Source organism: Onychomys torridus, chromosome 18, assembly GCF_903995425.1.
Source record: "Onychomys torridus chromosome 18, mOncTor1.1, whole genome shotgun sequence".
Lineage (NCBI taxonomy): Eukaryota > Metazoa > Chordata > Mammalia > Rodentia > Cricetidae > Onychomys > Onychomys torridus.
In genome coordinates, this window is record NC_050460.1 from 39,827,429 (window position 1) to 39,839,837 (window position 12,409).

At 42.8% G+C, this 12,409-nt stretch overlaps 1 long non-coding RNA gene across 3 annotated transcripts in view; it reads right to left on the minus strand.

The window, feature by feature from the left end:
• Positions 1-791: 791 nt before the first annotated feature.
• LOC118569285 overlaps positions 792-12,409 on the minus strand; it is a 62,580-nt gene continuing 50,962 nt past the window's right edge. The window contains exons 3-5 of one of the 3 annotated variants that reach the window (XR_004943061.1): positions 9,611-9,684; positions 5,151-6,741; positions 792-1,583 (exon numbers count right to left, since the gene is read on the minus strand). This is a non-coding gene — a long non-coding RNA (uncharacterized LOC118569285). Of the gene's footprint in view, positions 1,584-2,096; positions 6,742-9,610; positions 9,685-12,409 lie in introns of those variants that run through there. The other 2 variants (XR_004943062.1, XR_004943060.1) reach the window with 2 other exon arrangements.

Consider the following 12,409-nt stretch of genomic DNA (forward strand, 5'->3'; position numbering starts at 1 on the left):
GTGAATTGCAAGGTGTGTTTCCTCAGAACAAAGAGCGTTGTGTGATTACTTTGCAGCAGGTAATCCAAATTCTGTTCTCATGAGGAAATAATCCTCCACAAAAAATGGTACTGAAATTCAGAATCAATGGAGACTCTTGTTGTTGAGCACCGAGAACACACCTGGCAGTATATTAGATTGTTTTCCATATTTTATAAAAATCAATCCTTAGAGCTGATTACAGATTTATTTTGACAGCTGTAGTAGGAATCTTAAAAGTCTTATTAATGAAATCAAACCTGAGACCAGTTATTGGGGTGAACTCTGGAAGATCAGAGAAGCAGAACAAGCCACAGTTTCCTCACCTCGCCAGTTCCTCAGCTGGTCTTGTTTCCTCAGACTGGAAGCTTCTGAGTCCTCATCCATAATGGGTCTCAGCTGAACTGTGCTGCTCAAAGCCAAATGCTAAACCAGACAAATGCTTAACTAACTTAGTTCCTGGTCCTCACGCCTTATATACCTTTCTCCTTTCTGCCATCACTCCCTGGGATTAAAGGTGTGGGTCATCATGCTTGGCTGTTTTTAATGTGGCCTTGAACTCAGAGATCCAGAGGGATTTCTGTCTCTGGAATGCTAGGATTAAAGGTGTGTGCTACCACTGCCTATACTCATGTTTAATCTTGTGGCTGTTCTGTCTCTGACTCCCAGATAAGTTTATTTCGGGGAACACACAGTATTTCAGGGAACACAATACCACCACAGACAGCGAGGTTCTATTTTTTCTTTTTTTATTAAAGTAAAGATATTGGAGTTTAGCAAGGCCAAATGATTTGACAAATGATATAATTACCAAGGGGCTACACCAGGACAAACTCTGGGGTTTTTTCTTCATGGTTCCTATGTTCACTTGGAGCAGAAACCCCTCCCTGCCTGGCACTCTCAGCTTTGCCTAAAACCAGTTACCTTTATAGCCTTTCTTTGCCTGAGCTGGTCCCCTGTATCCCTGCACATGCAGACCTGCTATAGCTGTCCTTTTAGTGGATACATCTTATTTTTGTCTAAGTACCTTGTGACATTAAAGCTGCTAAATAGCCTACAATTTCTGAAAAAGCTATGCTGGGCCACAGGCACAGGGCAATGGTTTGAATATGTCCCTCAAACTCAAGGTGCTGGAAATCAATTTTTATAGCTATGTATTGGTGGTGCCTCGTGGTGGTTCTCTGGGAGGTGGAGTTAGACTGAGAGATCAAGGTCAGTTAGTCATGAGGTCAGGGCTGTTTTGATGGCATTTTTAAGAGGAAGAGTCTTAAGCCACCAAGCCTGTTTATCTCACCAAGTGATGCTCTTTCTGCTGCTTAGTGATGGAGGAGGAAGTTCTTCAGTGCATGCTAAGCATGACCATGCCATTTGTACTCATCTCAGCTTCCATAACAAAAATGAATTTCTGTTCTTTATAAATTATCCAATACTTGGTATTTTCTTATAGCATCAGAAAGCAAACGAAGGCATGGAATACATGTTTCTCCATTTATTCAGCAAATACTGTTTTTCCTTGAGGAAATATGTTGTCAGGACCTGCATTTGATGCTGGGAATACACCATGCCTGTGAACAGTTCACACAGTGAGGCTGATTTAGCAACAAATTCTACAACTTTGCCGGCTCAATCCAGGACAGAAGCATGTATAGGAATTAATAAATGAAAAAAAAAAAAAGGAAGAAAGAAAGAGAGAGAACATGACAGGCCAGTTGGTCTGGAAAGGTACTGGAGAAATGCCTTGAGATTCCAGCAAAAAAAAAGAGAATGTTTCCATTGCCCTGAAACTCTCTAAGTTTGAGATATCAGACTGTGTAAGATTAATTAACCCTTGTTAGCATTCAGACCTGGCCCTTGGGACCTGGCCAATAAGTAGACAATACCTTGGCCCACTTAGCATCCTGACAACATCATCCTTAGGCCATTTGTAAAGCACAGCATGCACAAAGTCCCCTCATAAAAGGCAGCGCCCCATCTGCCTTCTCTCTCTTCTCTCCTAAGCCCCTGCCCACTCTACCCCCCCCCCAGTTTTTCTCTCTCTCCCCATGAGGTCGCTCTGTCGGTGACCCCCCCCTCCCGCAACCACTATTAAAACTCTCAAGAAGAGTGATGTCTGCATGGTGTCTCTCCCTCTCAACTCCAACCCACCAGTCTCTCACCCGCATGCTATGCCTTTAAACTCCACAGGCTCTCTTGGCACTTTCTCCTGCCAGCTGGAAGTCTGAGACATGCTGGGACCCTGGAACCTTCAACAGTTTTACTTTTCTAGGCAAAGGATCTCTGGGCTCCTTCATTCTACAGGTGCTGCATGATCGATAATCACCCCCTCTTCTCCATCTCTGGCCATTCCCCACAAGAGAGGCTTCATTTTGTCTCTCAGGTCCATGGGTCCCTTGGGCTTAGCCCTTCTGCACCTGCCCTTTGCATGACAACTCACTGGGCAGGTTGTGTCTTCTTGTCTCTGGGATCCACATGCCCTGGCCCCTGTTAGGTGTTTGATGAATTACTTAGCAGCTGGCGCCTTTTCAATCGGTCCTCGATGAATTTCTGAGTCGCTGGGATTCAGTCCTTGGATCTTATTTTTCTACCTCACTCGTGGAAAATGCACCTAAACTTATCTACCTTTGCCCCAATAGCCCTCAGATATCAATCCACGTGCCTGCTTACTGGCACCCCATATCCTGATATTTCATGGGACCTCGGCAGCTTCTGCTAGACATCCTTGTCCTGATTGCTGTCCTTTCCCAGCAGCCTGGAGACCCAAGGTTAGGCTCTCTGCTCCCTGCTTCTGCAGGCATCTCATGCTTTCACTCAAAATATCTTGTTCCTTTCTTTGTCTTGTCTCTCTTTGTTCCCTCCTCCCTGCCACCACTGCCACCACCACCATGCCACAGCTGGGGGGTCCCTCTTTCCTGCCCAGCTGCACTGCTACTCTGTTTCCCCTACAGCACCTTCTCCATGAGCTCTAGTTAGTGTCCTAGGTGCTGCCTCTGGCACCGGGAGGCACAATGCTCAGCAGCGCATAGCCAGCTCGCCCGATATGAACAGCGTCTAGCATCTCTGCCTCTACCACCTTGGCAGGACACGTCTTTCATTCTTATGGTTTCTTACTGGCTGCCCCATACTGTAAACTCTTACTTTAGGATTTTCAAGTTGGTCAGCTGACAGTTTCCCGGGAAAAGTTTTGTCAGCCTTTCTGTTAAAATGTCTATTTTGTATGTGCAGATGGAAATGTGTGAAGGATGTGGCCACAGGCTTGTGTTTCTGACTGATTTTTAAATGTCTGAAATTACGTGATCTGTGTGTTTTAGGAAAAAAAAATAACAGCTAAGAAATTGGGTTATGGAAAACACCACCGTGATCTGCCATGATGAGGGTGACCATGTGGGCACAGTTGCCATCTTGAATAAGGTCAATGACAAACAAGTCATATGACGTTACCACCCTCTTTGATGAGGGTGACCATGAGAAATTTGAGAAGGAGTTGGGGTGAGGGATGCGGGAGGACTTGGAGGAAGAGATCATAAGAATACAGCACTTATATATAAAAGTCTCAAAAATAAATTGTGTGTGTGTGTGTGTGTAAATTATAAATGCCCCTTTGGGGAAAACTACTATCTTCAGTCTCCTAGGTATTTCATTAATGTCTAAATACTAATGAGCTTCAAGGATGCAAACAACGGGAGGATAATTTGTTGGTTTAACTTCTGGGTTCTTCTTCCTCATAGTGAACCTTCTTCATCATTGCGTGATTTTAGCCCAGAGAAGCCTTTTCCAAGGAACCTGACCTTATCAGAATCATAGAACTAAGGAAGAACAGGTAAGAAGCTGGATAAAAATTGAGTGTTTGACTTTTAGGTTCTTGTATCTGGGTCCTCTCAGGCACTTAGAGCAAGTCAGGGGACTGTAGTGCAGATGCCTAAGGGCTGCTCTGCTGAGCTCAAAGGTCACAGTGAAGCAAAAGAACAAATGGATGGAGTCATGTCATGAACACCCGCTGTTTCCATGTCCCAGAGTTACCCCTGAACAAATAGCTACAGGAAGAAGAAGAAGAAAGAGACCTGTGGTGTGCCTGAAGTCTGATAAATTCATAACATGGACAAGTATTCAGAGTCTGCCTATAGGTTCCCAATTTTCATGAAACCTACCTACTTTGGGGGTTTCAATATGCTGGAAGAGTTCCCTATGGGCTAGTAGCTACAGAGTTACTGTGATCTCATCAGGGCTTGATCTACATGGTCCTAAAACATATTGTAGAGCAGCTTCAGTGGCACAGGAACATCTTAGCTGGTGCCATAGGAGAGCTAAGCATTTAGATCAGGCAAATAGGAAACTGGAGGAATGTAATGTTAGAATCTGGCATGCTTGATAGAAGCTGTGCCCTCTCACAGAGACCCACCAGCATCTGCAGGCACAGTGCAGACAGGCTTCCTCATCTGAAAATTGAATAACACCAAAGGTGCTGATGCTAAGATATTGGTGCCACCTGCATCATGTTTCTCAAGTCCTCCACTTCTGCGTGTCTGGGAATCAGAAAGCCAGGCTGAAGGCCATTGCTAAGAACCTCCATCCTTGTCAAAAGGTGTCAGAAGCTTCCTGCTAAGCCACGTGTGTTGTGAGTGTATCAAGGAAGTGGCCATGGGATCTCTCAGGGCTCCTTGGACCTAAAGTTTCCTCAGCCACCACCATATTGTTGACCCTCTGCTTTCTCTCAACAGCATTAATAAGTCTTCTAACAGATTCCTTATTTACCAATAATCTACCTCAGTGTCCTCTAGAAAGACATGCCCTATCTGAAACCTAACAGACTAAGAAAGCTAGATTTATTAATGACCAGAGAAAGATAAAGTGCTTGTTGATTCATTGAAGTCTATGGAATAACTGAAATAGAAAACCAAAGAAGAGACAAAGCAACTATTTACATTTCTGTCTGGAGACAGGAAACTGGCAAAGTGGGGAGGGAGAAGGAAATGGAGCAAGAAGAAAAGGGACTAAGAGAAGGAGAGAGGAAATTTTGGGGAAGGAACTAGGTGACCAGAATAAAGTGACAAAAATAAACCCCACAACTCGGCAGGAAGGGAATTAATACTGTGTCCTATCAGCATCATCCAGGAATGAATGAATGATGAACTCACCTGTCCTCAATGGTACAGAAAAGGGATAGCAGAGCTATGAGGGAAGATAGTGACATCCTTAACCCCCTGCAGTCAACAGAATCCCCGGTATGAAATCCAGTAAGACAGGCTTCAGTCAATCACTGGCTGGGCTAACATTGAAAAGAACAACAAAAGGAGATCATGTCATTCTGTTCTGAAGTATCTGAATATTATTACTCTATGCAAAATTATAATCATGTTAACTTTGTCTAAAGCCTGGGCTGAAGACTGGAGTGTCAAAGTCCCCACTTGAATGTGAGGGCTCTGAGGTCAGGGGAAGAGAAGCCATGTTACAGTAGAGTGCCGTTTGAGCACAGGTAGCCAGGTTCAGGGCAGGGACCCCAATATGCCACCTTTTAAAAGGGGGTTTCAGAGGTGTGATGTTTGCAATTCTGGTATAAGGTAACCTGTGTGTCTCCTAGGAGCCAGTGTGTTGGGCCACTTCTGAGTCAGCCACTTTCTTGTCACTAGCAGATGGTCTGTGGCACCTCAAGGTTTTGTCCAGTTCTCAGCCATTTAGCAACACGAGGTATGCTTTCAGAAAGACTGTCCATGACAATTCCACTCAAGAGAACTGAATCCCTAACAGGCACCTACAGTTAATGCAAAAAATAGTAAGGATGAGTGTTTTTAGTGTTGTTAGTGAACTGCTAGCATTTGTGTGTGTGTGTGTGTGTGTGTGTGTGTGTGTGTGTGTGTTTGGGAATGTTTCTTGTTGTTAAAACAATTTCTGCTATTTGCATTTATCTTCCTAAAGTATTTGTTAAGTATTCTAATCTTTGAGCACCATACTTTTATGATGCTGACATGCTAAAAGCAAGCACTTATCCACATCTGTAGAGATGCTTATTGAGTCTATATTAACCCCCAAAGAAGTACCAGGAAGGACTTGTTTAGTTATGTGTTGCCAGATAAAGTAGATTCAAGTTGTCCCTGGTCAAGGCTGAATGAAGGTTCTCAGCACTCACAGCCACAGGCAAACCATACCCAAAGCTGCCTGCCTGTCATCATGAATATATAATTGGGTAGGGCAGTTTTAACAGACAATAAAGGCTGAGTATATCCAGATCCCTGAACACAACTGTAAGGAGGATTTTATGTGTTTGTGTGTTTATGTTATTCACATAAACATAGTTGTTTATGTGAATATATGCATTTACCTAATTTCCTCCCCATTCTTACTATTCTATATCTTTTTCCCTATTCAATACTGTACCTGGTGATGTTTCTTTCCATTAACACCCTGTATTTTTATCACATATATTTTGATGGCCTGATGTTTTCTTGGCCCAAATTCAGATATATCAATTATTCACAGTATCCAAAATTTTAGACTAGTGGTATTATGTGCTAGCAAATTCCTTCTACGCAGGTGTCACTCAACTGTATTGCCATAGTGATATAAGAAATCAATATTTAGAGGGATTGCTCGACAAAGACCATACAAAGCTTCACGTCCACAGGTGGCTGCTGTAACTCTTTAAGCTTCATAATCAACCATGTGGATTGTGAAGTGTGGTAGGGTGTTGCTCATCAAGGCAGCATGACATGGAACCACACAAATGATTTCCTTTGGAGAAAAACACAGTCGATGTTAGCAGGTTTGTTACTAGCATATGGCAATGTACAGTCTCAAAAATATATCTTGGAAAATAGGAATGTACCACCACAATGAATCCCCAGAAGCTGCCCAATCAACTGCCACAATTCTGGGTTTCCTCAATTACTTCCTAATTCTGCTCCCCTCCCTGAACCCCCCCCCCCACCTGTGTAGTTTGAGAGTGCCTGCTACCTTGTGCCACTCCTATACTGGTTTTCTACTACTTCCACTAAAAATTTCCTGTATTGGAGAGTTCAAATAGCACAAATTTATTCAATTATGGTTCTGAAAGCTAGAAATTCCAGATATAGACAGTTAGCAGGGCCAACTGAATCTGAAGCTGAAAAATAAAAATAAATAAATAAATAAAACTACATCCAGAAAAACAAACAAAGAAAAAAAAAAAACCCAAAACTAAAAGCTGTCCAGGCATCTCTCAACTTCCACTAGCTCCAGCTGCTTCCTGGCTTGTTAAGGTGTTCTGGTGCTTGTTCTCTTAGACATGACTCTTCATGTCCAGCTTTTCTCCTTTGCAAGGACTCATCCTATTGGACTAGCCTCCTCTAGCTCTTCATCTCACCTGATCATCTTCAAGGATTCTTTGTTCATTTAGGGTTCACCCGACCTGGAGATTAGAACTCTTCATGTTGGTGGGCTAACTTCAGCCCCCCGTGTATCCCACTGTGAGCCACCCTTCAGCTTTTCCAGCCTCTGGGCATCTCACAAATTTATCTTGCACGTAAGTTGAATGGGGGTGGTGTTTCATTTATTAAAAATTTATTTTGAAATGTATATAGATTTACTGTTACCTGCAAAGTCCTCCTAAGTCATCACTCAGAGTCCTTCTAAATGGTATCTAATGCAGCGGCTGTGGTGGCACACTATACCACCAGTAAAATGACTCCCTACACTGCTGTCAGCAGAACAAGGCACCTGTTAGTTTAATCAGTGGCTTCTGTTGTGGGACCATTTGACACTCATAGTCACCAGCTAGTTCCCAAGAGAGCGGTCTAGGACCCAAACTTTGGCGAAAGATAGAAGTTTGGTAGGTGAAGATAGATTTTGGGAAAACACAGGAATTTAAACTTATAAGATACAAAGTGTGGGTTTTCCCACTGAGGTGAGCTTGATTGTTCTCAATCACAATCATTCCCTGCAGTGTGAACTCCTGATGATGTTTGGACAACCCTCACACCCAATCACAGAACCCTAAGAAGCCCAGTGCGGAATCTGCCTTTTGTAGAATCTTTAGCAGTACTCAGGCCTCTTTGACCCAAGCTCATTGCCAAGGTTACAGCATTCCTAGATTATATCTAATACTTAGACAGGATGCAGCCTATGGAGGGCAGGATTTTTAACAGCATAAGGAGTGCTCTTAGGCTGTGTGATGCAGCAATGGGATGCAGCGAGCATGGGGATGAGCTGTGAGAGCAGACTAGGAAAAACACCAGGAAATGGGAGTCAAAGAACGTTTGCCACTTGTAGCCAGTGAGGAGAGACCTCTGGGAATAATTACAAAGACGTGTCTCCCTGAATTCAGAAATCAAGGGGGCTTTTATTGGGGAAATTTATGCATATTCATTTTGGAAAGATTCCTAATGGCAAGTCCTAATGAGTGGGGCTTCCCAGAACATGCTGCTTGAGAGCAAGCAGTTCACACACTACAGAGGCCAAGAATTTACTATCATACTGAACACGGTTTACTCTAGGTCACCAGGACAGAAAGGGAGGGGGAGGGGGACATGTGAGCAGTCATTTATAGAAGCCCCAACGGTGTCCCTCAATAGCAAGCATGGAAGTTCTCTCCTAAAAGTTCCCCCCAAATAAAATTTTGCTTAGTATGCTTTGAATGCAACTATCATTGGCTCATTTTCATTGTTTCATTAGTCATTTGTATTTATTTTGGGGAGAGTTATTGTCTACCCATGCCTTTGCCTATTTCAAATAGAGCATTGTCTTTATTTTCTCTGATATCTTTTCTTGCTGTATTGATGTATATTTAAGTTGAGGGTTTTTTTTTTTTATATCACATTTGTCAGTCTTTTATGGATTTGGTTTTCTATTGCAGATCAACATCTCAGTTTCATTAAGGTCTAGACTCAGTCCACTCCTGCTTTAGAAATAAGGTCAGGTCTTCCACGTAGAATTCTTGGAGCCAGTGCCATGTAAGCATTTTGTCCAGCCTGAGTAAGCACATGTATGTGCTGTTTTCAGTAAGTGCATATGTTTGGCAGGAGTGTGTTTCATGAGACCCAGTTTAACAATGACATCAGACACACTCAGCAGCCAAACTTATTTGCAGATTTACAGTAAGAGTGTTGAGAAATTAGATTTAGGATATACAAGGGTGTTTAGGAAGGTGGAATTAAGCTTCAGAAAATAAGCAAGTGTGGGGATGCAGTTTGCAGGCTTTCAAGGGTGGGCAGGTTTTGTGGTGTCCAGCCGAATTCCTAGGTCCAATACACCAAAACCGATCTTCCCCTGTTTTGTTTGTTTGTTTGTGTGTTGTTTTATTTTACAACAATGTAAGGTAAGGTGCAATCACAGCCTGCCTACTTGGAGATAATAATAGTCAGGGTTGTCTGGGCACCTGCACAGAGGCCTGCACCACCGTGGTAATCACTTGTGGCTTGTTCCCTAGCTTCTTGGTCACTAGACAATTCTTAGGAACTGGAAATATGAACAGCTGATCTGGTTCCAGCCTGCCTTTGGCTTTGATAACACATACTTGACAATTTTCCTTTATTCTGTTTTCCAGGTAGATATGAGGTCTTTTCATACTCAGACAATATCCTTATATAAAAATTATCAGTGACTGGAAAAAAGCCATGCAAGTCACCTTCGGTGTAAGAACAGCAGAGTCCCTCCTGCATGTGACTTCATCAGACCTCAGAAGACTCATGGGCTGTTTACCTGGAAGAACATCAGAGTTTTTATTTTTATTTTTTATTGAAAATGGATTCTGTTCTCACATAACTGCTCTCATGAACTGCCACTCAGTGGCACATTTCTATGAGTGTCTCTGTGCCCAAGTAGCCCAAGGTTCACTGTGGCTTTGAAGTCAAGGGTACCACTGCTCCCTGCTCTAGGAGTTAATAACTGTGAACTTGACTAAGTCATTTCAATTTCCTGTCACGAAAATGGAACTGGTAGGAGTAAGTGAATCAGGGTTTTCTAAAACCAATTAGATTAGATGCTTCGGGGACTACCCAAGCATAGTACCAGGCCCGTGAAACTGTCACTTGCTGTCATTTCCACCTCTAGAGTGAGCCATACCTGGGTCCATCCTAAAAAACCAAGAGAGAAGCTACAGTGCATGGCTGTGACCACTTCATTGTGAGCCCATGGGGCAGGATTAATCTCCTCAAAGGCCAGTCCACTTTGCTTCTTTCTGTTAACTGTGAACTTTGCCCACCATTTCAGAAACATGTATTACTCAGAGCCTGCCCTGGGCAGAACTAGCAGATAAAATAGGCAATTTCGAAAGCTCTTTCCTAATAAACGGCTAATGGGTAATAATGACTTAATGCATCTGCCTAGTAGCATGTCTGCCACTTTCCAGGATGTTCTCAAGCTTATTCCTGAGAGAGGCCAGCAATGGAGTTTCTGTATCCAAAGGAGGTGTCTGAAAAGATCAGAGAGGCCTGGGGTTTCCTTTGCCATTCCCAACACATCATGTGGATATCTTGCTTTTTTCTACCCAGACTTCAGTTGTGAGAGAACAGAGCTTGTTAACACAGGAAACCATTAAGTCCCGTCCTCCTCCCCTTGCCAAGCAGAATTCAGCTTGAATGAAAAGTTTTCAATGCTAGTGAACACCAAGGCACCAAGGATCAGACAAGCCTGGATCTTTTTTTTTTTTTTTTCTCTCACATGTGAAGGCAAAGGAGTGGAAAAAGATACACTTTGGGGGACAGTTTTAGGGCATCACCATTCAGATGCACTGAGGCCAGGGTTTAGCAGGTTGCTTGTTAGACAAAGTTAAATACCACTTTCTCAGACTCCTGCCTGATTGGCTACTTTATTAAATTGCTTTGAATGGCTTTCTATGACAAGCATCTAAAAGGCTATAATTAGTGCATTGGATCTCTATATGAGACATGTTATGCTATAGAAATCTTCCTTACTGCCATACAGAGAACACACAATGTAAGCTGTGTTGTTCAGAATCTGATAGTGTTAGAAAGTTAAACCATATCTTATTACACATTTCTACTATGCTAGCCCTTGCAAGGATCCAGGTGCTTTCTTTAAAAAAAAAGCACACACACACACACACACACACACACACACACACACACACACACACACACACTAAACAAATATAGAGAGTAGAGTTTGCATGAAGCCTGCTCGCTCTTTCACATTTAGGCTCCAAAAACAGAGCTCAGGTGGTTAGACTTGGCAGCAAGCATTTGCTGGACAATCTTGCTGGTCCTCGGTGTACTTTCTTGTGAGAATAAGAATGACTTGAAGCAGACCAAGTCTTCAGTCACTATACAAGTCATTCCCCAAATACCTGCTCTCAGTTTCAGTTTCTTCCCATTCCATCTGCAGGATGTTCTTTGTCAACCATGATACATACACTCAGAATTTTTGCTTTGATATTTGAGACCTTGGTTTTTTGTTTGTTTGTTTTTTACTTTTTTTTATATTATATTTGTGTTTTAATTTTACACATCAGCCATGGGTTCCCCTGTCCTCCCCCTCCCTCCCCCCCCCACCTTACCCCCAGCCCCTCCCCTCCATTCCCATCTCCTCCAGGGCCAAGACTCCCCTGGGGATTCAGCTCAACCTGGTGGATTCAGTACAGGCAGGGCCAGTCCCCTCCTCCCAGGCTGAGCAAAGTGTCCCTGTGTAAGTTACTCTGAACCTGATAGAAGAGAAAGTAGGAAGTACTCTTGAACACATTGGCACCAGAAATCACTTTCTAAATATAACACCAGTAGCACAGACACTGAGAGAAACAATCAATCAATGGGACCTATTGAAACTGAGAGACCTTGGGTTTTAACCTCCCAGAATCTTGGATTCTTTTTTACTATTTACTAGTTTATTAGCCCTGAGGCATGATTTAAACAATTTCATCTTTAATTCATAAACAAAGTGATACAAATATGGCTGAAAGGCTTAGAGTGAACTTAGTTTAAAATCTATGATCTATAATATGTCGTCAGTGGTGGTCCACCATTGTTACTATTAATCATCTATCTCTCCAGCAGGCAGCACAATGCTGTATGGGAGAGACAGTAAATAAATATTTATTTAAATTTAAAAGCTACATCCATAACCTTGACTCTGCCTCTTTGTACACCCTCCTCCATTGCATGGGAGGTGCAGCAATAATGGGTCCAACAGTGACTGAGTGTAGATTCCTGTGGTTTCCAGACCCACTGCCTTGTTTTGATTTGTAGGAACACAGCCAGTCAGCTCTCTCACTTGCCTCTAGTGGTGTGCCCATATATGGTCAGGATGGCTGTGATAATGTTAGCTCATCACTTCAGTCTTTAGTGGCTGGCAGGAGAGAGTTCTTTTCTTTGTATGGGGATCATTAGGTAACTGGGTATTAGTATTTTAAAAATATATATTAAATTCCAGTCTCTAAATTGCAGGGGAAAAATATAAAATAAGATGCCTA